Source organism: Sus scrofa, chromosome 17 (assembly GCF_000003025.6).
Source record: "Sus scrofa isolate TJ Tabasco breed Duroc chromosome 17, Sscrofa11.1, whole genome shotgun sequence".
In the NCBI taxonomy this organism is placed as follows: domain Eukaryota; kingdom Metazoa; phylum Chordata; class Mammalia; order Artiodactyla; family Suidae; genus Sus; species Sus scrofa.
In genome coordinates this window covers 6,629,999-6,656,676 of record NC_010459.5, presented here as the reverse complement: position 1 = coordinate 6,656,676, position 26,678 = coordinate 6,629,999, and the positions used below count along the sequence as shown (strand labels likewise).

Here is a 26,678-nt window from a genome sequence, read left to right as displayed (position 1 = left end):
CTATTTCTGTGTCAGGGATTTAATCTGGCAACCAGTCATTGTTCCCTCACTTGTGACTTCCCTGATCTCCTGGAGCATTGAGGCTTCTCATAAAAACAAAGCGGAAAGCGTGGCCCATCATTCTGCTCTTCCTAATCAGAACACAGAAAGTTGTCTTATTATTCCTAATGACTGAATCCATCAAATGAATGTATCGATATTTAATTAGGTCCCATACCTTTCAAAACTTTTTCTTTTTGCTATTCAAAACTCTTGAAATAAACGTTGCTGAACATATATTTTAACATTTAGATATGTTTCATATAAATTTCTAGCTGTGTTAATTGGCAGGAATATACTGAACTTTGAAAGTTGTTGCCAAATGTTCTCCCAAGACTTATACTAACATACACATAAAATTTATAATCATGGATGTTTCATAATTGAAAGCATAATAAATTAATCCTGTTTTGTCATTTTTTCAGTTGCTTCTATAAAAGAATTATTGGTAATTTACTTTATATAAAAAAATGAGTTCTAGTTTTATTTTTTTCTCCCAAATGGATAGTCAATTATCACAATTTCATGCAGTGATCACTGAATAATATATGATCCACATTTAAAATGTATTTTTCTGGATGCCATTTTAAAACTACTTGTATATTTGTTTTCTAGTACCAACTTTTACTTGCTTTAAAATTAACTATATTTTGTTATGATTTATTCCCTATGATCTATTTTGGTCCTTTTCTTCTAAAGTCACTGTGATCATTTCAAATCATTCCTTTATTTTACTTTTTAAACATCTATTTCTGCTTTTTTATATATTTACTATTTATGCAATGATGTTATTGGTTTCATCAGTTCCCAGCCCTACACTTTGGCTTTACACCCCCTGTTATTTTGTCATCTTGTTGTTGGTATCTTTTTCTACTGAATCTATATCCACATGTATTCCATCTAAACTAAAAAGTATGCAAGGGAAGATTCTTTTCTCCCTCTTCTCTTGGTTTTATTTTACTCCAGAGTGTATTTTTCCCTTTGACTATTTTACTACATTTATTCTTTTAATGTAACATTTTTGGCTGCCTGCCACTTCACTTTGTCTTTTTCATGTATAATTTGAAGAGCTCTCTTACCTTGTTTGAATGTAGTATGAACATAATTTCCTTCATTTCATTTCCAGCTTTTCTATTTCATCTGATCTGAGAATTGCATTTCTTTTCTTTATGTTAAGATTTTGTTTGTTTGCTTGTAACTATAGGGGTTAAGTGTTGAAGCTCAAGGGCTCAACTGTGATGGTGGAAGGCTGAGTTGAGTACTTTCTGTCTCTGGTTTTTATAGAATGGGCACGAAGAGTCCATGTTCTTTCTTTGGCCATACTTCTAAATATCATTTATGACATTAGACACTTTATTTTATTGATTTTTGATATGACTATTATATTAAAAACCTAATTTAGCTCAAGTTAATTAGATTTTAGGGAAGAAGATGTTTTCATTTGACTTTAGTTTCTTAACCAGTGTCTATTATCTTTATTTTTGAAAAATACTATCCCACAGAAAGGGATTAAACAATATGCAAAAATAATTTAGCATAAGCAACTAAGTGGTATGATGAGAGAAAAAAGAGTGTGGCCGTGCTATGAAATGAGGGAAAAACCTACCATATTATGTTTAAAATGATATGCTCCTTGCAGTTGCCTCCTCTAACCATGATGTACATGTTCTTGAAGTAGTACTGTTTGAACATTAACTTTAAAAATTAACATGACGTTTCTTTTTAATCAAATTAAGTCACAGCCAGCAACTGAGGATATACTTTCAACAAATACAAAAGTCAAAGGATTAGAATTTGTAATATATGATGAGTTCATTCCAGTGCACAAGATACATACCAAAGCGTAGGCATAGACAATCTGATAAACAGTGAAAAGCAAAAGCCTACAAAGAACAGGGATTGATATTGGGTAGATTCAAATCTACTAATAATTAAAGAAAGGTATTCTATTCATTTATTAAACTAGCAGAATGAGCTTTAAAATAAAAATTTTTTTAAATATAAAATGAAACAATAAAAACAATGAAATTGTAGACCCAAGAAATTTAGGTTGAAATAGACATTCAATCCATTCAATCCCAGCCACAGCAGGAGGGAAAGAGAAATTGTGCAGTTTGGGAGGAACCTGTTGGTAAAATCAGTCACTACCAACTTGCTGGACACCAAGTAAATAAGATATACGAAAAAGCAGTAAAATGGGATAATCTATATGCAGAAATGCTGATTTTAAGAAAAAGTAAAAATTTCAAGCACAATGTTAGCTTTATCATTTAAACTATACATAAACTGTACAAAATAGATGAATAAGCATAAAGAGTGGTGAAAGAGGATGGTGATATACATTCATTTTATGCATTTGCAGTGCACAGGATTCTTTTGTTTACAATAACATTTGAACAAAATTCAAGACATAAACAAAATTATTTTTGTTTTATCATCATTTAAATTTTTTTTTAAATAAGCACGTATGAATTCAAAAGCCATCAATCGATATACAGTAGAAAGGAGACTGCCTCACCCCAGCCTTCCAGCCACTTAGTTTCCCTTTGCATTGGAGGGAACACACTTCTTCCTCACCCATGACTTGCGTATTTTTCCAGAGATATTCTTTGCATATATAAGCCTTTCTATTTCATATATGTATATAACATGTACATATTGTTTGTCTTTGAATCTATAGATCTCTGTTGTAAAAGGACACACTGTAGTGCAGAGATAGAGAGATGGAGTCAGAATACTCAGTTGTCTTGGTTCTGCTACCTAGGGTAGTCATCAGAGTTTCAGACCCCTTAAGTGTAAATGAAGAAAACAGCTTCTTGCCCATGGGTCTCACAGTATAAACAGATCCAAACAGTATAAACAGATGAAGTATGGACAGTGGTTCACAGCAGGGTTTCTGGAGTCATACTACTTGGATTTCTGCATCCCACACATTCCCATATATTGTGTGGTTACTTAGAGTCCTGTTGTTTCCAGATGTTTAGGGATTTGGGGTTTTGTAGATATCATTATGGAAAAAAAATTAGGTGGATCTTTTTATTTTCTTCTAGCTCTTTAAAGATATTCCATCAGCTTCTGACTTGCATGGTTTGTGATAAGGCAGCTACTGATATTTTTCTCTTGCCGTCTCAGTATTTGAATGTGTTTTTCTAACTCTCGTTGATTTTAAGATTTTGTTTTTATACCTGAATGAGTTCTATACCTTTATTATTTTCTATCCTTAACCATTTTTTTAGAAATAAGGAGATTTTCCTTTTTTTAAAATTGAGGTAAAATTCAGTTGCAAAGTTTTTCATGGGATAGAGTTTTGGTCTTTAACTGAACTTTTTCCCCCTTTTAAGGCTTTCTATTCTTCTTAATTGGAGAAATTGATGTTTTCTAGAAAATGTTCTTGTTAAGAGAAGTTTTCAAGTTTATTGGCACTGATATTTCTATCCTATAGTTTAAAAATATTTATTGTTTATGGTATTATAGCATATATGAATTACTTTTTCTCTGTTTTTTTTTTTTTTTTTTTTGTCTTTTGTCTTTTTGTTGTTGTTGCTGTTGTTGTTGCTATTTCTTGGGCCGCTCCTGCGGCATATGGAGGTTCCCAGGCTAGGGGTCGAATCGGAGCTGTAGCCACCGGCCTACGCCAGAGCCACAGCAATGTGGGATCTGAGCCATGTCTGCAACCTACACCACAGCTCATGGCAACGCCGATCCTTAACCCACTGAGCAAGGCCAGGGATCGAACCCACAACCTCATGGTTCCTAGTCAGATTCATTAACCACTGAGCCACAAGGGGAACTCCATCTATTTTTACTTTAAAACTGAGGAATTATCATTTAAAAATGAACCATTACGTTTTAGTCATGAGATGTGGGTTGGCAATTAACATTTTTCTGTATAGACTGACCACCCACCTAGTTTTCCAGAGCAAGAGTTTAAGAGTATATGTGGAGAGAGTAAAATGGGGGAGAGGAGAGGGAGGGACAGAGAGAGAGGGACAGAGAGAGGGAGGGAGGAGAGCGAGAGAACATGTGGCTCACTGGTACTGAAACTGACAGTGTTAAGGGTTTGAACCTCGCCAGACCATAGATTGGGACTTGAACCCATGTTTTAAATTAGTTCTCACCCGATGTCTGGACTTACTGAGGTTTAGGTTCCTTATGCCTTCACGCAGAAAAAAATTCAGCAAGAGACAAAGTGATAGCCAAGAAATAGATTTATTACGATGGGACACTTAGAGATACAAGTGGGCAGGCAAGGAAGCTCTGTCCCAAGGATCCAGTTGGCTACAGTTTTATCATTCAAGGGGGAGGGGGGGTGTCAGAAAAGACCTCCTCTTCCTCTCTGGGAGTAGTAGCTCCTCCCTGGTATCCAGTAAGGCGTGTATTCAAATCAGCAGAAGGGTGGTCCTCGAACTCCTGTCATTGTATGAATCTGACTGTAGGCCTCATCCCATCCCCCACCCAACAACCTGAGGCAATTCTCACACTTCTGCCAGTCTAGCAAACCTGCTTAGTTCAGGTGGCTGTTTTGAGCAATTTATTATCTTACAGTGATCTCCCAACATACATTAGATTTCCCTCTCTATCTATAATCCTTTACTGGGATTTCTATAACTACCTGTGCCTACTTCATCCCTATCACTACTGAGAGGTGTCCTCTGTGAGTGAAGGTAGGCATCTATAGGCATTATCAAATGTTTGCAGGACTGTGCAGTCACAATTATTTTTAAAACATTTTAGAAGGGTTTCCGTAACCCTCTGTGGTTGGAAAGAGTCATGAGAACACTAAAATATAAATACAGTGACAGATTCAGATACCTAGCACCTGGGTAAGTGGGTGATTTGTAGGGGATGTTAATATGAGTTGGAAAAGCTACTCCCTAAACGGTTAAACATAGAAGACTGGTGAGAATTTTTTAATTGATCACCATAGCTGGCACTTAAAAGTTTCTGGCATCCACAGACCTTTGGACTGGATAAGGGCCTCTGGGATTTTTTTAACATAGGGGAGAGGCAGAGAGATAGAGTCTCAAAGACTCTATTACCTACTAACATGGCAAGTGGGGATTTGGGAGTCACTGTAATTTAATTGTATATGAATAGGGTTGGAGAATAGAGCTATTAGGGCTAGACAGACCTCTTCATTTCCATCTGCTGTAGCGCTGTCTGCAAATTTACAGCTGTTCTCTTCTCTAGAAAGATTCCATTATCCCAAGGGATTTATCTTGCTAAATGTCTCACCCACACATCCACCCGCTCCCATCCCCTGGGGCCAACTCTGTCCCATAACTGATTGCCCTGGAGTATAAAGGGCCGGACATCTGGCTTCAATGTGCACTGTAGTTTCCTAGTACTTTCAAGTTGGAGTTAGGTAGGAGTTAAGACCACATCCTTGCTTAGCTTTTTATTCTCCTGCCTTATCTTACTCTTCTTTCACTCTCCTACTTAAACAACTCTTCATTTACATGAGTCTTCTAATATGGTTTGTTGCTGTTGTTGCTTTTGCTGTCTGTGGCATGAGGAAGTTTCCAGCCCAGGGATCAAACCAGCACCACAACAGTGACGTGAGTCACTGCTCCACTGGCTTTTTTAAAATGCTGCCTTGACACAGTTTTGAGATTCGGGCTAGAGGCCAATTAGTTCTGTTTCTTGAGCAGCTGATTAAGTCTAGACCCCAACCACCTCTTCTATCTTATGGGGGTCTTGTACTCCAGGTCACAATACACCCACCGCAATCATCCCCAACTAGAGACTGCTGCCACTAAATCACAGATTCAGCTGCAATTATTTAAATGAGTGAATCCTAAACCTGTTTACAGTGCCCAGTCCTCTCCTTCCTATAGAAACAATAAAGGCTCTTCACGTTTCCCTCCTTTCCCACTGTCTCATGGCCCTGCATGGCTTTGTTCTCCCCTGGAATTACAACAAAACTGTAAAACATCATACCTCACTCAAGAAAATCTGGTAAAGAGAAAGCCCACCTTAGGTTCTGTTTCCAGAAAATCTAACAGAGGCGGTGAAGTCTGGGAATATCAAGATTTCAGAAATTTTAGAGAAAACGGCCTCAGAAAATGATGGCCTTGTTTCTCAGTGTGGGCTTGACATAGGAATTACACATTGGTACAAAATTTTCTGTTCTACAGGATGCATGTTGGTCCCTTCCTCCCAGAAACTCAGATTGAGTGAACGTGTGATGAAGCCACAAGCATGTGTACCGTTTAAACTCTACAAGTTTGCAGCATAGTGTCATTGCTCCAGATCACCAACTGAATCCCTCCTCTCATTTTACAACTGATACAGCAAGCAAACTAAAAAGCTATCGATATTTTTTTTTATCCTTAAGATTCCTTCCTTCTTTCCCCTTTTAAATTATTTTTCCTTCTTTTATCTTGATCAAATTTCAGTTCTTTCATTTTATTTTTACCTTGGGAAAATCCCTGGACTGTTCAAAAGTATATTTCCTTTTTTGATAAATTAAGTTTATAATATAACTTGCAAGACAGTATAGGTCATGGAGGAAAAGTATGAAAAGGGCAAATGTGTAAGACAGCAATAGTTACATGATAAGCACCCAACATATTTCCTTTTGCCTTCCTTCCTTCTTCCCTCCCTCTTCTACTGCCTTCCTGCTTCCTTCCTTTCTTCCCTCTTTTACTTTTTTAAATGATTTTAATTTTTTCCATTATATTTGGTTTACAGTATTCTTTCAATTTTCTACTATACATCAAAGTGACCCAGTCACACACACATATTTAATTCTTTTTCTCACATTATCCTCCATCATGCTCCATCATAAATAACTAAATATAGTTCCCAGTGAGATACAGCAGGAACTCTTTGCTTACCCATTCCAAAGGTGATGGTTTGCATCTATTAACCCAGATTCCCAGTCTACCCCACTCCTTCCCTGCCTCCTCTTCCTTCCTTAAAGTATCCTTTAGGCCATTTGAGATGTTTGGCCATGGGGTTTATGTAGCTAACTTGCCATGAAGTAACTGCTACTCAAGTATCTATCATTTTAATGTAAATTCCCTACTTTAGAAACACCTATCCTTGGATTATAATGGAACAACATGGAGGCTAAATAACAAAGCCATAGGGGAACCGAGACATGGAAAGGCCAGAATTTTAAATAAATAAGGTTTATTGAACATTAAAAATAAATATATTGTATTTTCCACGGAGAATACTTTATCCTTGGTTGCACTGAAGATAAATATTAACAACACAAATAAGATGCAAATACATATTCTTAGTATGCAAAACATCAATTTTATGTGGCTTACAGCTTTGATGTTGTAATGCTAGTGTTCACTGACATTTAATTTTTGGTATAATATTGTCCCAACTGGTGCCTGCCTTTTACAGTGTATAATTCAAGCTATTGTCAAAGTGACTTTGAGAAGCCTTAAGGGGCTTTCATTAAATTTATAGCATTTATAAAAAATAGAGGCTGGTGAACACATAATAAATATAAATTATTTTTAAGGTTCCTTAAGCAAAACAATTTTGAGACACTTGCTAAAACTTTCACTCTCCACACTTTCACTCTCCACTCCTGTGCATATTTACCCCAAAAGGATTTTTGCCCCCTTCCCCAGTTCCCACCAAGCATTCCCTAAGAGAACTCCTTAACAATTATTCTTTTGAATGTAATATTTATGAAAATTTAGCTTACTAGTTCCAAGATAAATTCCAAAACAAATTATTTTTAAGAAACAGGAAGTGGAGTTCCCGTCGTGGCGCAGTGGTTGACGAATCTGACGAGGAACCATGAGGTTGCAGGTTCGGTCTCTGCCCTTGCTCAGTGGGTTAACGATCTGGCGTTGCCGTGAGCTGTGGTGTAGGTTGCAGACGCGGCTCAGATCCTGTGTTGCTGTGGCTCTGGCGTAGGCTGGTGGCTATGGCTCCGATTAGACCCCTAGCCTGGGAACCTCCATATGCCGCGGGAGCGGCCCAAGAAATAGCAAAAAGACAAAAAAAAAAAAAGAAACAGGAAGTTTGCTATTTAAAGGGAACTGTTGCCTTCCAGATAGCCCATTTCTATTTCTTACCCAATTTATCTCTTTACGTCTGTATCATTATATATTTATAAGTGAGAGATGCTTAAAGGAAGGAAAATGTACATTCCGACTCAGTAACTACTGAAAGTAAATTACACTAAACAAAGTATCTTTAATCCTTTGATGGAAACTACTTATAATGATATAAATACAGATAAGATATTTAGAAAGTAATATAAAGTAAGTATAAAACTAAGGCTGAATCATGAACTGGAGAAATCAAACAAATTTGACATAAAAGAAACTTAAAATTGATATTTTTCTGTTTTCAAGGATGACATGTACATTTCAAAGGTGTCACTGGGTCCAAAGAAAACAGATTAAGACACTACAGATCTATGTTAATGTGAAGCAGCTAAGGTGTTATGTTGGGTTTTTGTTTTGGTTTCTCTGTTTTATCATTAGCAAGGTTGAATTTTTTTTTGGTAATTGATTTCATATTTCTTTTTAAAAGTTATATATTTTAAATTATACAGTATAATTTTTATAAATTATATATATTTTTAAAAATCTGTGATGCTGAATTTTATGAGTCAACTTGGCTAGGAGATGGTGCCCAGGTGTTTGGCCAAACACCAGACTAGATGTTGCTGTGAAGTTATTTTTTAGATGTCATTAACATTTAAAGATTTTGTGTAGAGAAGATTATGCTCCATAATGTGGGTGGAGTCCAATCAGTTTACTTTTTCTTTTTTTTTTTTTTTTTTTGTCTTTTTTTTTTTTGCTATTTCTTGGGCCGCTCTTGCGGCATATGGAGGTTCCCAGGCTAGGGGTTGAATCGGAGCTGTAGCCACCGGCCTACGCCAGAGCCACAGCAACGCGGGATTCAAGCGGTGTCTGCAACCTACACCACAGCTCACAGCAACGCTGGATCGTTAACCCACTGAGCAAGGGTAGGGACCGAACCCGCAACCTCATGGTTACTAGTTGGATTCGTTAACCACTGCGCCACGACGGGAACTCCCCAATCAGTTTTCTTAAAGAAAAGACTGAGGTTTCCTAAAGAAGGACAATTCTACCTCAAAATTGCAGCATAGAAACCTTGCTTGAGTTTCCCAGCCTGCATGTTTCAGACTCAAAATGCAACACCAGGTCTTCCCTCAATTTCCAGACTGCCAGTCTGCACTGAAGATTTCATAATTGCCAGCCACCACAAGTGCATAAGCCAATTCCTTAAAATCACTCTATACAATATATGTATTCTATGCATTTTAATAAAGCATTCTATTTCTTGTGAATTTGTCTCTGCTGTTATTTTGTCAAGATACAATTTCCACCAAAATTGTTTTTATATTCTCTCTTTCTCAATATACTGCAAATGATTTGTAATTAGCATGATACATATTTTTAAAATTTTGTCAGAGTTTATTTTCAAAAGACTGCTGCAAGAATATCTGACTTTTAACATGTTCTTTGTAGTGCAACCTTGCCACTAACCCACCAAAAGGTGAAATCTATTTCTTTACTCCTTTGAATTTGCGTGGACTCTGTGATTACTATGACCCACAGAATGACGTGAAAGTGATATTGAGTGACTTGTGAAGATAGGTCATAAGAAGCCAATCCTACTGTCTTCTCTCCAGGCAACTTGAAATGCTTACTCTTGGGAAATTCCCTCTTGGAACTTAGCCTCCATGCTATAAGAAGCACAAGTTATATGGAATGGCCATCTGAAATCATAACTAGTCCCATCTGCTAGCAAATTGGTAAGGATATAATCCAGCTTTGAAATGATTACAGACCCAGTCATCATCTGTCTCAGAGAATTCAAATGAAAACTATACAGAAATGCCCAATCAACCCAGAAAACTATGAGAAATAATAAATTGGTTTAGGTTAATAAATTTGGGGATGATTTGTTACATAATGATACCCAGAGGAAGGATGTCTCTCACTTTCTAGGAAGGTGTTAGTGCTACTTTATTTATACTTGTGTTCCTAGCTTGGATTAACAAAAACAAGCAATAGAAAAATATTTGGGTGGTTGGCAATGAGCAATCTAGAGAATATTCTCAGTGGTTTGTTTGGCTTCTTGTCCAGAAATCAGAAGGTATGGAAATCAACTCTTCCTTTGTAGACTCTTCAAAATACATTTGGTATTCATTTTGTAGTGGGAAGGATAAATGGGAAAACCTTCCTTTACAGCACAAAAAGTTTACAGCTCATTGAAAAGTGCCTACCTGAAGAGCATACCCTACCCTCCTACCAGATGTTCTTTCAATGTGGCATGACTGTAAATGAGAAAAATGCAATGAAATAATTCAAATAACTATTTCTTCACAACATAGAAAAGCTGAACTTATGGCAGTATCTCTGAACAAAATGAGAAATAAAAAGATACGTGTTTACCTCAAGTATGTATTTATTTGTTAAAATGGAATTTGGGGTTAACAGATGCAAACTATTGCTTTTGGGATGGATTGGCAATGAGATCCTGGTGTGTAGCACTGAGAACTATGTCTAGTCACTTATGATGGAGCATGATAATGGGAGAAAAAAGAATGTATACATGTATGTGGAACTGGGTCACCATGTTGTACAATAGAACAAAAACTGTATTGGGGAAATAACAAAAAAAATTTAAAAAGTGTTTTTATATTTGTTTTTGTAGATTTGTTATGAATAGCAGTTTATGGAAAATATTCAATAATAATATGGCAACATCCAATAAATAATTCTATTTAGAATTCAAGGTTATTTGGGGCTATCAAAGGAATCAACTGATGGAGAATGTGCAGAGAAATGGTATTCCAAAAAAGTAGGTCTTGATTTATACCTGCATTCTTTCTACTAAATATGTGGGTAATTATTTAAAAATAATAACCTAGTTAAATTAAATAAAGGCTTTTTTCAGACATTCTAATATGTCATCAAAACGATGCTTCATAGAATTTTAAGATTGGAAAGATATATAATTATTAGCATTTTTTGTCATTATGATAGTAAAAAAGCATTTAACTAGCTAAAACCTAGGAGTAATGACATTTTTGACATAGTAAGATTAAATTAAAATATGTTAAACACCTGATTTTTAATTCCATCATAAGAAGATTACTAGTGGCTGATATTTATTTGCAGTCATTTTTAGATTTAGTAAGTACTTCTCAAACTCTCACCTATGGCAGCTGCAGTGAGCCTATCTATTACTTCCAGGACATTATCAGTCTGTTCAATTACTGCTCTTAAATGCTGGATTATTTCTTTGACCTGAAGAAAGTATCTTAATGGACCACTAAAACTATTTCCTAGAATTTGGAAAGCATAGTCAAGTAGTACCTCCATTTTCAATATGACAAATCAAAAACTAAAGATAATGTGCTACATATTCTTAGTATTGGTGGAGAAAAAAAGGTCAACTCCATTAGAAGGGAACAAGAATGATAGCTACTAATGTGAAAGGATTCTAAAGGGTTTTTTTTTTCTGCTTCAATTGTTCAAATTATTTTATTCACCATGGGTGTTTGTTATTTAAGATGATTCATAAGTTTAGCAGTCATTTGATTGACACATGTAAAAGACTGCTCCATTATACTGCATTGTAAATGGCAAACTAAATTGACAATAAAATTATGTGCATGTCAAATGTGGTCCCTTATTGTTTGACAGGAACACATTGGCAGACAGAGGTATCAAAAGTCTTACTCAAAATTCTGTTTTTTTTAATTTTTAATTACTCATGAAGACCAAAGTATGAGGATATGTCTTATATTAATTTAATCTTTCTCTTTTTGTACGGATTTTATAATAAAATATAAAATTAAGCTGAAGTGAATTTTATCTGTTTCCAGAAGATATTTAGCATTAATAAAACTAATTTCTCGGAGTTCCCGTCGTGGCGCAGTGGTTAACGAATCCGACTAGGAACCATGAGGTCGCGGGTTCGGTCCCTGCCCTTGCTCAGTGGGTTAACGATCCGGCGTTGCCGTGAGCTGTGGTGTAGGTTGCAGACGCGGCTCGGATCCCGCGTTGCTGTGGCTCTGGCGTAGGCTGGTGGCTACAGCTCCGATTAGACCCCTAGCCTGGGAACCTCCATATGCCGCGGGAGCGGCCCAAGAAATAGCAAAAAGACAAAAAAAAAAAAAAAAAAAAAAAAAACTAATTTCTCAATTCCTTGCTGGAATGTCTAGATATGTTGTGAATCGAGCATAATTTATCAGAATGTTATTTTTTTTCCAGAAATGAGACAAAGAGGAACTATAATGCATTCACTTTCCATTATGCCATTTTCTTTAGACATTTGCCACATTATGAGCTCCTACGGGGAAATCATTATCTTTCTTCTAAGGAAAAAAAAAATGAACTAAGTCACTATTTCACTACCTATATTTCAAAAAGTTGAATGATTTAAAATGTCTGCCCTGGGAGATCACTGTATTTGCCTGCCTGTGCTTTCGCAAGCACTATTATCCTAAGCTATAATTCACCTTTGAAATGCCAAAAATGAACTAAAGTAATGTTTACTAGGTTTAACCTTTTTCATTTTATTCGTTAAAAGGAATTCACTGAATGTGTACAAAGGAGAGGAAAGTATCCATTCAGAAAAACAATCTCTAGGTACAATCTAGAGATTCATGTGTACAATTAATAGTTATTTAATTGTATGACTTTGAGAGGCTAAAATGGAATTCTTATCTATGATAGGTACTAAATAAATATACAAACGACAGCAGAAATCTACATGCAATGATGGTAAACTAACACAAGTTCTGTTTGAACATGAGACATAACTCATCGTGATCTAAACAGACTTTGACCTAAACAGACTTGGGAGCAGTACAGAACCACAGTCTCAACCTTGTGTTTGGTACCATGATACTGAACAAATTGCCTACATTCTTACCCTCAGTGAATTCTGTGCTCTACTACTCAGATCTCTGTTTTGTAATTAAATTTTCCCCTAGCACCTCAGATTATCCAGCAATTAATCTTGCTGTTGGTCATTTCTTGGATTTCCTTTCACCTGAAGAGGGCTGCCTTGGCCAAGGCCACACTCTTCCCCAGAAGCAGACCACCGCAGAGGTTTTGTAAAATGCCTGGTAGGTCTCTCTGGATTCTAAAACTGACACCTTTTATACCAGAGAATCTGAATTTGACCCAAACACAGGGTTACATAAGTGCTGTCAGTGTTGGCTAGAGCCCCAGCTAAGGTCCAAGCAGCCCCATCTCCTGGCTCAGATGAATTATGCTATTAAATATATCAGTAGTGGGAAAGGATTCTATGCGGTGTTTCTGGCAGACTGGAACCATGGCGTGGAGTGGAACTATGCCATCTTCAGGAGCATATTATATACTAACAAAGAAATAAGTCAAAGCTTGGTTTATAGATGTGTTTGTCTAGTATAGCCCTGGTTTGGATAATCTTGAAAGACAACAGGGAGGAGAAATGCTCTCAGTCAATAGAATTTGAGGTGGGACATCGGTTATCGGTTTTGTGTATAAAAGAGAAGTGTTCTTCGGTTAGGATGTATATTGACTCTTGTGCAGTGATGAGAAGCTAGGATATTTGATCAGGGACAGGATGGAATCTTCAGGAAAAGTGGGCTGATGGATCTATTGGGAGCAGGAACAAGGTATGAATACTATGTTACTATGCGATAGTGCCCATCAGAGAACATCTGAGAAGAAGGCATTACTAAACAACCTGGACAGAATTACTTGGACAGCTGATGTGTGCCAGGCTCTGCTCAGCCACCCTAGAGCTGGCCTAGGGGAACATGATTCTAATCATGGAGAAGCCCAGGTAGCACTGATAGAGGCTATGCATGGGCCTAAAAGAATGGGATCCTGCCAATGATGAATGCCCACAGTGCCAGCAAAAGATTAACTCTGAGCTTCCAATACAGTATATCCCTCAAGGAGAAAAACCAGACACTTCGAATTGATTACCCTGCACCTTTTCCACCCTGACACAACAATTTAAATTCATAGAAATTATGTCCTAAATACGGGTTCACCTTCTCTACCAGCAGGACTGTGGTTGGCACCATTTTCTAAGGCCTTAAAGAGTTTTTGATTCACCAATCATGGGCCCATATGACATCAGACTAAAAGACTCACTTTGTAACACAGGAAACATGGCAGTGTTCAAGGGATGAGATGCATGGTTCTGAACACATATTGCACCGCCCAGGAGTTGCTGACCTTACCGAGTGATAGAATAGACCTTTGAAAGTGCAGCTGATGCACAAGGGGCATTGTCCCTCAGGCTAAGTGGCCTCACTAAATTCGTGACCATTGTGTGTAGTACTGTGTCCTCCAACAGTAAAACACTGAAGTTGGGGAATCTATGGGTGAAAGAAGTGGCTTCATATGACAACACTTCCAGTAACCCATTTGGAGATTTCTGCTTTCTTTTTTTGCAACCCTGGGCTTATGGATTTTGAATTCCTGGCTCCCGAAGAAGGGCCACTGCCACAGAGTAGGTCACCGCCATGATATCGCACATGAAACTGTCACTGGAAATCAGAGAGTTTAGACTCTGCTTGCTAAAAGACAGATAAAGAAGAAGAATCTTCCTGGGGTGAAGTTGGGGAGGATAATTGGCCCTGATTATCATGAGAAGGTATGGCTGCTATGGGACAATATGGGTAGGGTGGGCTCTGTTAGCATCCATATGATCTACTTGGGCATCCCAGTTTTGATGGCAAATGGATAAATTTAGAATTGCAGCCTGAGAAAGCCATAGTGACCAAAACTTCAGATTTCTCTGTGTTGAAAATCTGGATAATGTTACAAAATAAGTTGCCTACACTAATTGAAGTTGCAGTCAAGAGAAAAAGGAAACTAGAATGAAGGGCAGAGGTGGGAGACAATGAGTATAAGTTATAGTCTTATAAATGGCTAAGCAACAGAGGCTATGGTTTGTTCCATTAATCTTTCTCTTCTCAGTTTCTCCCAAGAAAAGAAATCTAGCAGAATTCTGAAGGAGTAAATTACAGAATTTAAATGAAGCAAGTAAATCCTAGCCATGCATGGAAGGCTGTTGTGTGACATGCAGGTCCTTTTAGAGGAGAAAAATGTAATTCTCTAGCTTTTGAGGTTTTGAGAATCTGAGAGATTTCAACTGTCAGCTTTATCCAAGTTGTTGCAAGTGGTATGATTTCCTTGTTTTTTGTTGTTTTTTTTTCATTTGTTTGTTTTGCTTTCTTTTGGCTGAACTTGCAGCATGTGGAAGTTCCCAGGCCAGGGATCAAACTTGTACCACAGCAGTTATCAAAGCTTCTGTAGTGGCAACACTGGATCATTAATCCACTGCGCCGCAAGAGAACTTTAGGATTTCCTTGTTTTTGTAGCTAAATAATATTCCACACACACACACACACACACACACACACACACCACAATTTCTTTAATCCATTCATCCACTGATAGTTTGTTTCCATGTCTTGGTTGTTATAAATAATGCTATTATGAACATGGGTGGACAGAAATCTTTTCCAGTCAGTGCTTTCATTTCCTTTAACTATATTTCCAGAAGTGGAAAAAGTGGACCATATGGTAGTTGCAGTCTTAATTTTTTGAGGATCCTCTATACTGTTTTATATAGTGGCTGAAGCAATTTATAATCTCACTAACAGTGCACAGGGGTTCCTTTTTTTTCTATGTCCACACTAGCATTTGCTATCTCATGTCTTTTTGATGATGACCATTCTAACAGTCATGAGTTTTAATGTGCATTTAATAACCAGCGATGTTGACTATCTTTCGAGTATGTGTTAACCATATGCATATCTCCTTTGGAAAAAAGTCTATTCAGGTTCTTTGACCATTTTTAAATTGGATTATTTTGGGTTTTTTGCTATTGAGTTTTATGAGTTTTTATCTTTCCATATTTTGGATATTAACCCCTTACCAGATATGTTTACAAATTTTTTCCCCTATTCCATAGATTTTCTTTTCATTTTGTTAATGGTTTCTTTCACTGTGCAGAAGTTTTTTAGTTTGATGTAGTCTCACTTGCTTATTTTTGATTTTGTTGCTTGTGCTTTAGGAGTGGTTTTTTTTTTTTTTTTTTTTTTTTTTTTTTTTAAATCATTACTAAGATCTACCTCAAGGAGCTTTTCTCCTATGTTTTCTTCTAAGAGTTTCATGGTTGCAGGTCTCACATTTATATTTTTAATTCACTTTGAGTTAATTTTTGTGAGTGGTGTAATGGAAAACTTTTTGTTTAAAAATTAGAGACACAAAAACAAAATACAAAGGCTACGTTATGATACATTTTAAATTCCCCATATGTAGGTTTTCACCCTCTCTGCGAAAGCAATTTGGTTCATTTGGAAATAAATCTTCTAAGAAATTTCCTGTGCACTTATGAAGGTCAGTTCAAGTGAAGGGTCAGGATTTGGGATTTTCAGTCTAAACATTCCTAACCCTACTTCCTATAACACGCTCAATCCAAGGTTGAGGTCAGCATGTAATTTATAAAAATAGCAAGAGATATTCAACTTTCTACTTGATAGATTAAATTAAAAGTATATATCAAATTGAGGAAACACACCATAATCTCTTACAGAGGCGCCAGATCGATTTACCTAAATAAATCAAGAATTTTTTTGTTGGAAATGTAAAACCAAATTAATCATACTTATTATTAAGCACGATAATATGGAAAATAATATAAAGAATTAAATATAGGAGACTTGACTTCACATGTCTGTCAGCTCTGTGCTATGCAACTTTGCTTTTAGTAAATCTTTAATTTCTTCAAGCCTACCTCATTATAACCTAAAACGATGCTAAAAGGTCCACAAACTAGTTCTCTGCCTAAGAACAAATCTTTGAAAGTTTCTTCATCTGTAAAACTAAAATAAAACTGAATAGTCTTTTTGTCCAATATTTTATAAATCCAATATTTGTCTTTCCTAACTTACAGGCAAGGTTTAAAAATTAAATAAGTAATGAATGTAAAGTAATTTATCAATAATAAATACTATGCAAATTTGTTATTGATAAACATGTAAACTGTTTTTTTCTACAACTAAGAAAAATTAATATGGCAGTAAAAGCACTGTAATCCAATTCTATATAAAGGCACTACTATATGAAATTTCAATTATAGTGTTCTTAAAAATAATAATCCATAATATAAAATGAAATGCTATATATAAACAAAATATAAGAAAAAATAGATCACATTTAGACTAGATTTGCTATAAGAACAAAGGGACAAGTATTCAGAGGAAGCTGATTTTAGGCTGAGAAGCCTATAGGACAGTTAAGACATTAAAAAACAAAACAAAACAAAACAAAACAAAAGCAACACTATAGCTTGGAGGGCAAATCCATTTAAAAGACCTAAGCCTGAAAATGTACTTTAAAATTTTATTTTTTTTAAATTTTTTTCCTTTTTTTTATTTCTTTATATATCTATTTTTTCTACTGCACAGCATGGTGACCCAGTTATACAAACATGTATACATTCTTTTTTTTCACATTATGTGTTCCATCATAATTGACTAGACAGAGTTCCCAGTGCTACACAGCAGGATCTCATTGCTAATCTATCCTGAAGGCAACATTCTGCATCTATTTACCCTAAGCTCCCAGCCCCTCCCACTCCCTCCTTGGAAACCACAAGTCTATTCTCCAAGTCCATGATTTTCTTTTCTGTGGAAAGGTTCCTTTGTGTTATATATTAGATTCCAGATATAAGTGATATCATATGGTATTTGTCTATCTCTTTCTGACTTACTTCACTCAGGATGAGAGTCTCTAGTTCCATCCATGTTGCTGCAAATGGCATTATTTTGTTCTTTTTTATGCCTTAGTAGTATTCCATTGTGTATATATACCACATCTTCCTGATCCAATCATCTATCACTGGACATTTGGGTTGATTCCATGTCTTGGCTATTGCAAATAGTGCTGCAATGAACATGCAGGTGCTTGTGTCTTTTTTAAGGAGATTTTTGTCTGGATATATGCCCAAGAGAGGGATTGCTGGGTCATATGGTAGTTCTTTCTACGTATAGTTTTCTAAGGTACTTCCATACTGTTCTCCATAGTGGTTGTAGCAGCTTACATTCCCACCAACAGTGCAGGAAGGTTCCCTTTTATTCACACCCCCTCCAGCATTTGTCATTTGTGGGAAATTTTAAACACATTAGGTTCTAAGTCCTGCAAACTCACTAAGTTCTCTCTTCAAAAATTTTTTTAACCTGTTTATTGTTATCTAAATAAAGTATTTAAAAAATCTACTCACATGCCATTTTTAAGGTAAACAATGCTTCATGGACACTGCTTCTGACGATGGAGTTTTTCCCTTGTTTTAACTCATACATTCCTCAGAAACCCCTACATAGTGTCAAAATTCTAATAAAAATCCTAAACTTCTCAGTAATTATTTAAAAATTAGTGTGGCCACTTTCATTTATTTTCTTAAACAATTGATATGCATCTTAATTTATTTGAGAATGCTCAATAAGACTGAATTACATGAACAATTTTTTCCCAAGTAGACTTCAACCATCCAAAGCAGGAATTCACCTGAATAAATAAGTATGATTTCTCATTCCATAATTTTTTCAGTATTGTTGGTCTCTATTCTCTTTTGATGGATTTCACTTGCCTACTCTTCTGATTTTCTGTATAAAGAGACAAAGACAATTTGCAAATTTATACATATATGTTGTTAACAAGTTCCTCTTAGGAGTAGATATCTCATAAGAGCATAAGATAAAGGCAAAGTTTAACCCCAAAATAATATCTGATGATGAGATCAGAGCCATCAGTGACTAATAAGGCCTCTGACCTCCCTTGTATTCAGCAACGCAGGCAAGTGCGAAAGACTTGACCAGGTTTTTGAAAGAAGAAACATGTAAGATTCAAATCAAAGACACTTAGGAAAAATAAGTGTCATAATTCTGTTGCAAAAAGACTCAGAATGCTTTGCTAGCTGTCAAATTTAAACTTAATAAAATTTCCCTCTATTATTCTTTTAAATTTGTTAAGAGTACAGTTTTAGAAGGAAATATGTGATCATAAAAAATGAATTATAATACAGTGAATGTATACTTTTCAAATGTTAAATACTAAGCTTAATACATGCTAAATGCCTTCTGTCCCACATTAGTTGATTTTTGAGGAATCTAAGGTGGTGGGGTCATATCTCTTAATTTCCTGTAACTCGTCATCTTTTCAGTAATTTACAGAATTCTACACCTTAGAACTACCAGAAATCAATCACATAAATAATTTCTTCTGATTCTGAAATACTATCCCTGCGGATGTTATAAGGCTTTAGGTATGCTGTATTCTGAATCATATATTAAAAGAAAAATCATGTTTCCTAACTGTAAATCATTTCAATATAACATGTAATACAGAGGAAATCAAGGTACAATATTTATCTTTCAGTAGTTTCCACATAATTGGTCCTTAAAATTTTCAAGTCTAGCAGGAGACAAAGGGCTTACAAAACATATCAAATTCAAAACCCCTATATCAAGTTAGGAAAGACCAAAAGCAACTCTCATAAGAGTGACTTAGAGGAGGGTCAGGGTGAGAGGGGGGAACTGACCCCTTAAAGAAAGGTGGTAAAGAAATAAAGGAATTCCCTTGGTACAGGAGGAAAAGTCTCCTTTATAACTTATAAGAAATTCTGGCTCTCAAGTGGGTTTAGGTTAGAATTCATAATTCACCCCACCAAAAAAAAACAACGTAAATTGAGAATTAAATTTAAATCTGCCCTGAATTGGTAATGCAAAGAATTGCACCAATAGCACAAAAAAGCAAATACTGTATAGACTAGAGAAATCCATTTTAAACTGTTTCATAAAACATGAATTCGAAATAAAGATTATGAAACACATGTTAAAACAAATCAACATGAATGAGAATAACAATAACAACAAAACCCAGATACTGTAAGACTAGATACCGGAATAACATTATTGAAAACAGAAAATAAGTATTTTAGAATGTTTAAACAGCATAAGTGGATAATGAAAGAATAATAATGAGGTCAGAAATTATAAAATTGCCTGTGTATAAAAACCAATAAGAAATAATTTTTACAACTTCTAAAATTGAAAAATATAATTATTTTAGAAAGAAAATCTATGGACTAATTAAGTAGTAGGTTAGGGAGTCAATAATCAAATAAGTTAGGTAGAAGATGTTTTACCTGAAGAAATAACAGAATGTAGCATAGAAAAATGATTATGTGAAAACATGAATAAGGCACAAATAGTCACAGGAAATAGAGAATTAAAGTAATAAAAATTAGAGGATGTGTTTGAAAAGACACTGGCTTAGAATGTTTGAAAACTGAAAAAAAGAAACACTAATTGTTGAGTCCATAGAAACTAAATATCCCCAGAGAAATAAACAGAAAAAAGAAATCAATACCTGTATGCATTGTAGTGAAGCTATAGAATATAAAATACTGGGGAAAGTTCCTACAATAAACCAAAGAGAAAGCAGTTTACCTACACAGAAGACATTTAAGTGGATGTATGATTTCTCAACAATAAAAGTTAAATGACACATGAAAAAATGCTCAACATCACTGATTATTAGAGAAATGCAAATCAAAACTAATATGAGGTACCATCTCATGCCAGTCAGAATGGCCATCATTAATAAGTCCATAAGCAACAAATGCTGGAGAGGATGTGGAGAAAAGGGAACCCTCCTATACTGTTGGTGGGAATTAGCACAACCACTATGGAAAACAGTATGGAGGTACCTTAGAAAACTAAATATAGAACTACCATATGACCCAGCAATCTCACTCTTGGGCATATATCCAGACAAAACCTTCCTTAAAAAAGACACAAGCACCTGTATGTTCACTGCAGCACTATTCACAACAGTCAAGATACAGAAACACCTAATTGTCCACTGATAGATGAATGGATTAAGAAGATGTGGTATATATATACACAATGAAATACTACTTAGCCATGAAAAAACAAAACAATGTCATTTGCAGCAACATGGATGGAACTAGAGACTCTCATACTAGGTGAAGTAAGTCAGAAAGAGAAAGACAAATACCATATGATACCACTTATATCTGGAATCTAATATACAGTACAAATAAACCTTTCCACAGAAAAGACACTCATGGACTTGGAGAACAGACTTGTGGTTGCAAAGTGGGAGGGGCGGGGAGTGGGGTGGACTGGGAATCTGGGGTTAACAGATACAAACTATTGCCTTTGGAATGGATAAGAAATGAGATCCTGCTGTATAGCACTGGGAACTGTATCTAGTCACTTATGATGGAGCATGATGGAGGATAATATGAAAAAAAGAATGTATATATGTATGTGTGACTGGGTTACTTTGCTATACAGTAGAAAATTGACAGAACACTGTAAACCAACTATAATGGAAAAAATAAAAATAATTTTAAAAAGTTAAAATATTAAAATTGCAGCATGATATCTTTAGTTGCTTAGATAAAAATAATGGTTAAGGTAACATTATACATTTGCTGAACTATCTTTCAATATCAGGGAAAAATGGAAAAAAATACAAAGAGAAGGTAAAAACATTTATAGGAGGAACTTATCAGCAATATGCTTCAGGAAGAACAAATGAGCTGATAAAGATGGCAAAGAAAATAAGGAATGGCCAATCAAGAGAATGATTAACATGTGATAAACACTGATTGCATCATACAATGTTAATGATAGAGTAGATATGTATATCTTATCAGTACAGACTTTCAGTATTACTAGAATAAGTAGAGATAAGAAAGGTCATTAACTATTAATAAAAATTCAAATCACTAGAAATATGTAGCAATTCTAAACTTGCATCCATCTAATGGCATACTTTCAAAATGGAAAAGAAACACCATCAAAAGGGGAGATTCTAATGCAAAGGTTACAGTAATTGAAGACCAAGTTTAAGAAAAGCATCAGTAAGGAAACTGATTTTTTTTGAGGAACATCTGTGGGATGGTATGAAATGCTGCATTCTAAAATTCGAGAACACACATTTCCTTCATTGACATATTGAAGAACAACAAAAACAACAACAAAAACAAGATGGAAGTCATAATTCACACACTGATAATTATCAAATGATTAGTTTCATAAGGAAATATTTTCTGATGAAAACGAAATTGGGTAGAAACATAATAAATATGAAAAATATTACCAAAAAAAAAAGACCTCATAACCAGACATTGGGAAATTACACAAAAAAAGCTCTGTTGATCTCACTGGTGAAAGAAAAAAATGCTGGAAATTTAAAAAATACCAAATGAATTATTATTTAAATAATAATTACAATGCTTAATAAACATTGTACATGAGATGTAGAGAATATGATATTTAGAGGAAATTTTATAATTTAAAGCATTATTTTATAAAAGAAGAAGAACTGAATATGGATAATTGCCTAAATTAAAAAGTAAGCAAAAATGGAAAAAAATTTCCACATGAAAGCAGAGGAAATAAAAGTAAAGCTAGTAATACAATTTTAAAAATAATCAAAGTAATACCAAAAATTGAAATTAAGACATTTAGACAATCAACCAAGCCCAAAATTAGTTTGAGGAGAAGAGTAAAAATGACAAATAAGTCTGGCGAGACTGATCCCAATTGAGAAAGTGATAGAGAGAAATAGAAGGAATAAATAATACAAAGAATAGAAAGAGAGATATGCCCACATATAACAGCAGGGGTGGACCAAAAAATAACTACCTATTTGGACAACATCATAGCAATAAATATTAAAATTATATGAAATAGATAAATTACAGAAAAAAAGCAACTTAAAATTTCACAAGTAACTTAATAAATGGAGAGTTTGAACTTTCTCATATCTATTAAAATATGTAGTAACATGTTAGATACCTAACAAAGGAATGTATCAGGCCAAGGGAGATGTTTTACCCAACACTTCCAAACCAGATGATTGCAATTGTACACAAACTTTTCCAGAAAATACAAAAAGAAGTGAAACGTTTTCTGTCTTTAGTATACTATAATATCACAGCCCAAATTGTAATTTAAGAAAGAAAATTACAGGTTTATATCCTTCCTCGACATATAAAAAGACAGAAATCCAATACAAACATTAAAAAACCGAACCCAACAAAATACACACTGTGTTTATCTAGAAATGCAATGTTAGTTCAGATCCAGAAAAACTATTGATAAAATTCATCACATTACTTTAACAGAAATATGTTTTATGATTATCCCAATAGACATGGAAAAACCATAATAAAATTCAACTCCATTCATAATAAAGACTTGCAATAAGCCAGGGCTAGAAATTAACTTATTTTACTTAGTAAAGGATGCTTACAAAAACGCTAAGCCAAGTGGTGAAATGATAAAATCAATTCTCTTTAAAATCAGGATCATTACAAGCGTTACAAGAATATTTCATTTTAATATTTTCAACATTTTGGTCAATGCAATGATAAAAAGTAAAAAAAATTTTAAAGATTAGAAAAGAATTACATTTTCACATCTTCAAATTATGCAAATAGAAACCCATGAATTATCAGAAATAATAGTCTGCCAATTTTGTAATACATAAAATCGGTATTTATGAATCAGTACTAAGTCAATCAAAAATGTAACATTAAATATGGTATTTCCCACAAATGGCCAAAAGCTCCATGAAGATGTTCAACATCAATAATGATTATAGAAATGAAAGTCAAAAATACACACCAGTCATAATGGCCATCATCAAAAATGTCTACAAACAGTAAATGCTGGAGAGGGTGTGGAAAAAAGGGAACCCCCCCCTACACTGTTGGTGGGAATGTAAACTGAGGCAGCGATTATGGAGGTTCCTTAAAAAGCTAAATATAGAACTACCATGTGACCTACCAATCACACTCCTGAGCATCTATCTGGAGAAGACCATAATTCAAAAAGATACACACATCCCAATGTTCACTGCAGCACTATTTACAGTAGCCAAGGCATGAAAGCAACCTAAATGTCCACCAACAGAAGACTGGATAAAGAAGATACGGTACATATACACAATGAAATATTACTCAGACATAACAAGAAATTAAATAATGCCATTTGTAGCAACACAGATAAACACAGAGATCATCACACTGAATGAAGTAAGTCAGACAGTAAAGGATAAATATCATACGACATTACCTATATTTTAAATCTAATAAAATTGATAAAAAGAACTTATTTATAAAACAGAAACAAACTCAGAGATTTCAAAACTAATCTTACGGTTCCCATAGGTGAAACCATTGAGGTGAGGAGGGGAAGGATATCATATGCATATGACTGCATAGCACAGGAAAAGCTACTCAATAGCTTGTAATAACCCATATGGAAAAAAAAGAATGGATATATTTATATGTATAACTGGTTCATTTTGCTGTACACCTGAAACTAATACAGCATTGTAAATCAAATATACGCCAATAAATTTCAAAAAATCACAGGGATAAATGAATAAAAAATGAATAACAGCTTCAAGGAGAAAATTATAAAGTTTTGTTGAGAGACTTTTAAATATTTAGGTAAATCAAAAGATATGCCAAAATTGTGAATAGGAAATGTCCATATTAAAAAACTTAGTTATAATTACTTTGAACTCTTGATTCAATGGTGTCTGAAGCAACATTGCAACAGGGCATTTCGTGGAAATTTATAAGATGATTGTGAAATTTACGTGGAAAACAAAGTGTGATAGGAATTAAATGATATGGGCTAGCCAATAAGGTAGCTGAGGGTTATGTAAGATTAAAAGTTCAGTTTCTCAGTCACACAAGCCACATTTCAAGTGTTCAATAGACATGTATAGTGAGTGGTCACTGTATTATACAGTGCAGACATAAAACAGTTCCATCACCAGAGAAGAATCTACATGATAGTTTCAGTCTAGACAGTATTTCATAAAAAAATAAAGTGGGTGGGTTGCTTTACCAAAGCCCAATATTTGTTTTAAATCTTTATTAAGATAATTTTCTGTTGGCTCACGTTAGAACAAGAAAACTATTGGAATAAAACATGCTCTAGAACCCTGAAACAGCCCAATACATTTTTGGAAATCTGATATTTGAAACTGTTAACTTTTGTCATATAGATTATTAATGAATCAATAAATGCACCTGGAAAAAGCAGCTAATTATGTAGTAAAAGGTAAAATTAGATCCCTTCCTCATACCATATACAAAAATAATCCTCAGATGGAATAAAGTTAAAATTTTGATAATTTAGAAAGAATATTAGAGAACGAATATGATTTCAAGAAAAGGACCTCACACACACTGAAAAATAAATGTAAGCCTGTAAAAATTATTACATTATTGTAAAATTAAAAATTTATTTTCATGAGCTCTATAAACTCAGAGAAAATATTTGTTGCATATGTAGTAAAAATGATTAGTATCTGATATATTTAATGAATGCATCAAAGTACAAAAATGATAATAAACTAAAAAGAAAAAAGAATTAGAAAATAAACCATTTCTAATAAAAATAAGCATGTATATGTCATTATTAAAATCAGAACAATCCTAGTTAGAACAATTTTTTTTTTTTTTTGTCTTTTTAGGGTCATACCCATGGCATATCGAAGCTCCCAGGCTAGGGATCAAATTGGAGCTGCAGCTGCCAGCCTACACCACAGCCACAGCAATGCCAGATCTGAGCCACGTCTGCAACCTGCACCACAGCTCACAAATGCCAGATCCTTAACCTACAAGAGTGAGGACATGGATTGAACCTGCATCCTCATGGAAACTAGTTGGGTTTGCTACTGCTGATTCATAAGTATTTATTGAAGACTTTTAAATACCTAAATAAATGGAGGAATAATACCTTATCTTCTCCATAAAGATCTAGTCCATCTTTTGTTAATGTAAACTTGGAATAGCAGTGATTAAAGAACTCAGATTTGAGTACAAATTTGTTTTAAGGAGTTCCCATCATGGCTCAGTGGTAACAAGCCCAACTAGTATCCATGAGGACACAGGTTCAATCTCTGGCCTTGCTCAGTAGGTTAAGGATCTGGCAATTGTGAGCTGTGGTGTAGGTTACAGATGTGGCTTGGATCTGGTGTAGCCACGACAGGAACTGGACTAGATATTTATGGTAAAAATATAGGATTTATTGAATACTTTAAAATAATTAAATAAATGGAGGAATAATACCTTTGTAATAACTATAATGCATAACTATTGCCTAATGAAAAGTGCCAGCAGGCATTGGAATCATCAGAACATTTATACATTTCTAGCAGGTGTGTAAATTGCTATTACTGTGATATTTTTCATTTGCTTCTCTGTCTCCAATTTGCTACTCTGTATTGTCCACTTTTCTTCCCTCCTTCTCTGAAAGCTAAAGGGGGGATTTTAATATTCTACATTGAGGGTATTCTTTGCCTTTGGCTTCTACTGAGTTTGGTCAGCAGGAGAGAGTAGCCGATCAGAAGATGTGAGGGAATTAGAATCAAGAGTATCTATTTCCCTGGCTCCCTTCAGAGAGGCCTCTCTCCTCCAGCTACTGACCCTGGACTTTGCAGCAGCTCATTCCCCTGTCCTTTCTCTTCTGGCCCAGGCTGAATAACAGCCCCTAGAGGCTTTCAGCCTCAAGGTGTTCTACCTTCCTCTCTAAGCTGCCTACA

The 26,678-nt window shown here is 35.0% G+C and overlaps 1 long non-coding RNA gene across 2 annotated transcripts in view; it reads right to left on the bottom strand.

Annotated features, from left to right (window-relative positions):
- The window catches only part of LOC110257446, a 421,649-nt gene that overhangs the window by 14,021 nt on the left and 380,950 nt on the right, over positions 1-26,678 (bottom strand). Inside the window, exon 4 of one of the 2 annotated variants that reach the window (XR_002340034.1) lies at positions 18,461-18,679. The exons of the other annotated variant lie outside the window; for it this stretch is intronic. This is a non-coding gene — a long non-coding RNA (uncharacterized LOC110257446). Of the gene's footprint in view, positions 1-18,460; positions 18,680-26,678 lie in introns of those variants that run through there. 2 annotated transcript variants of the gene reach the window in all.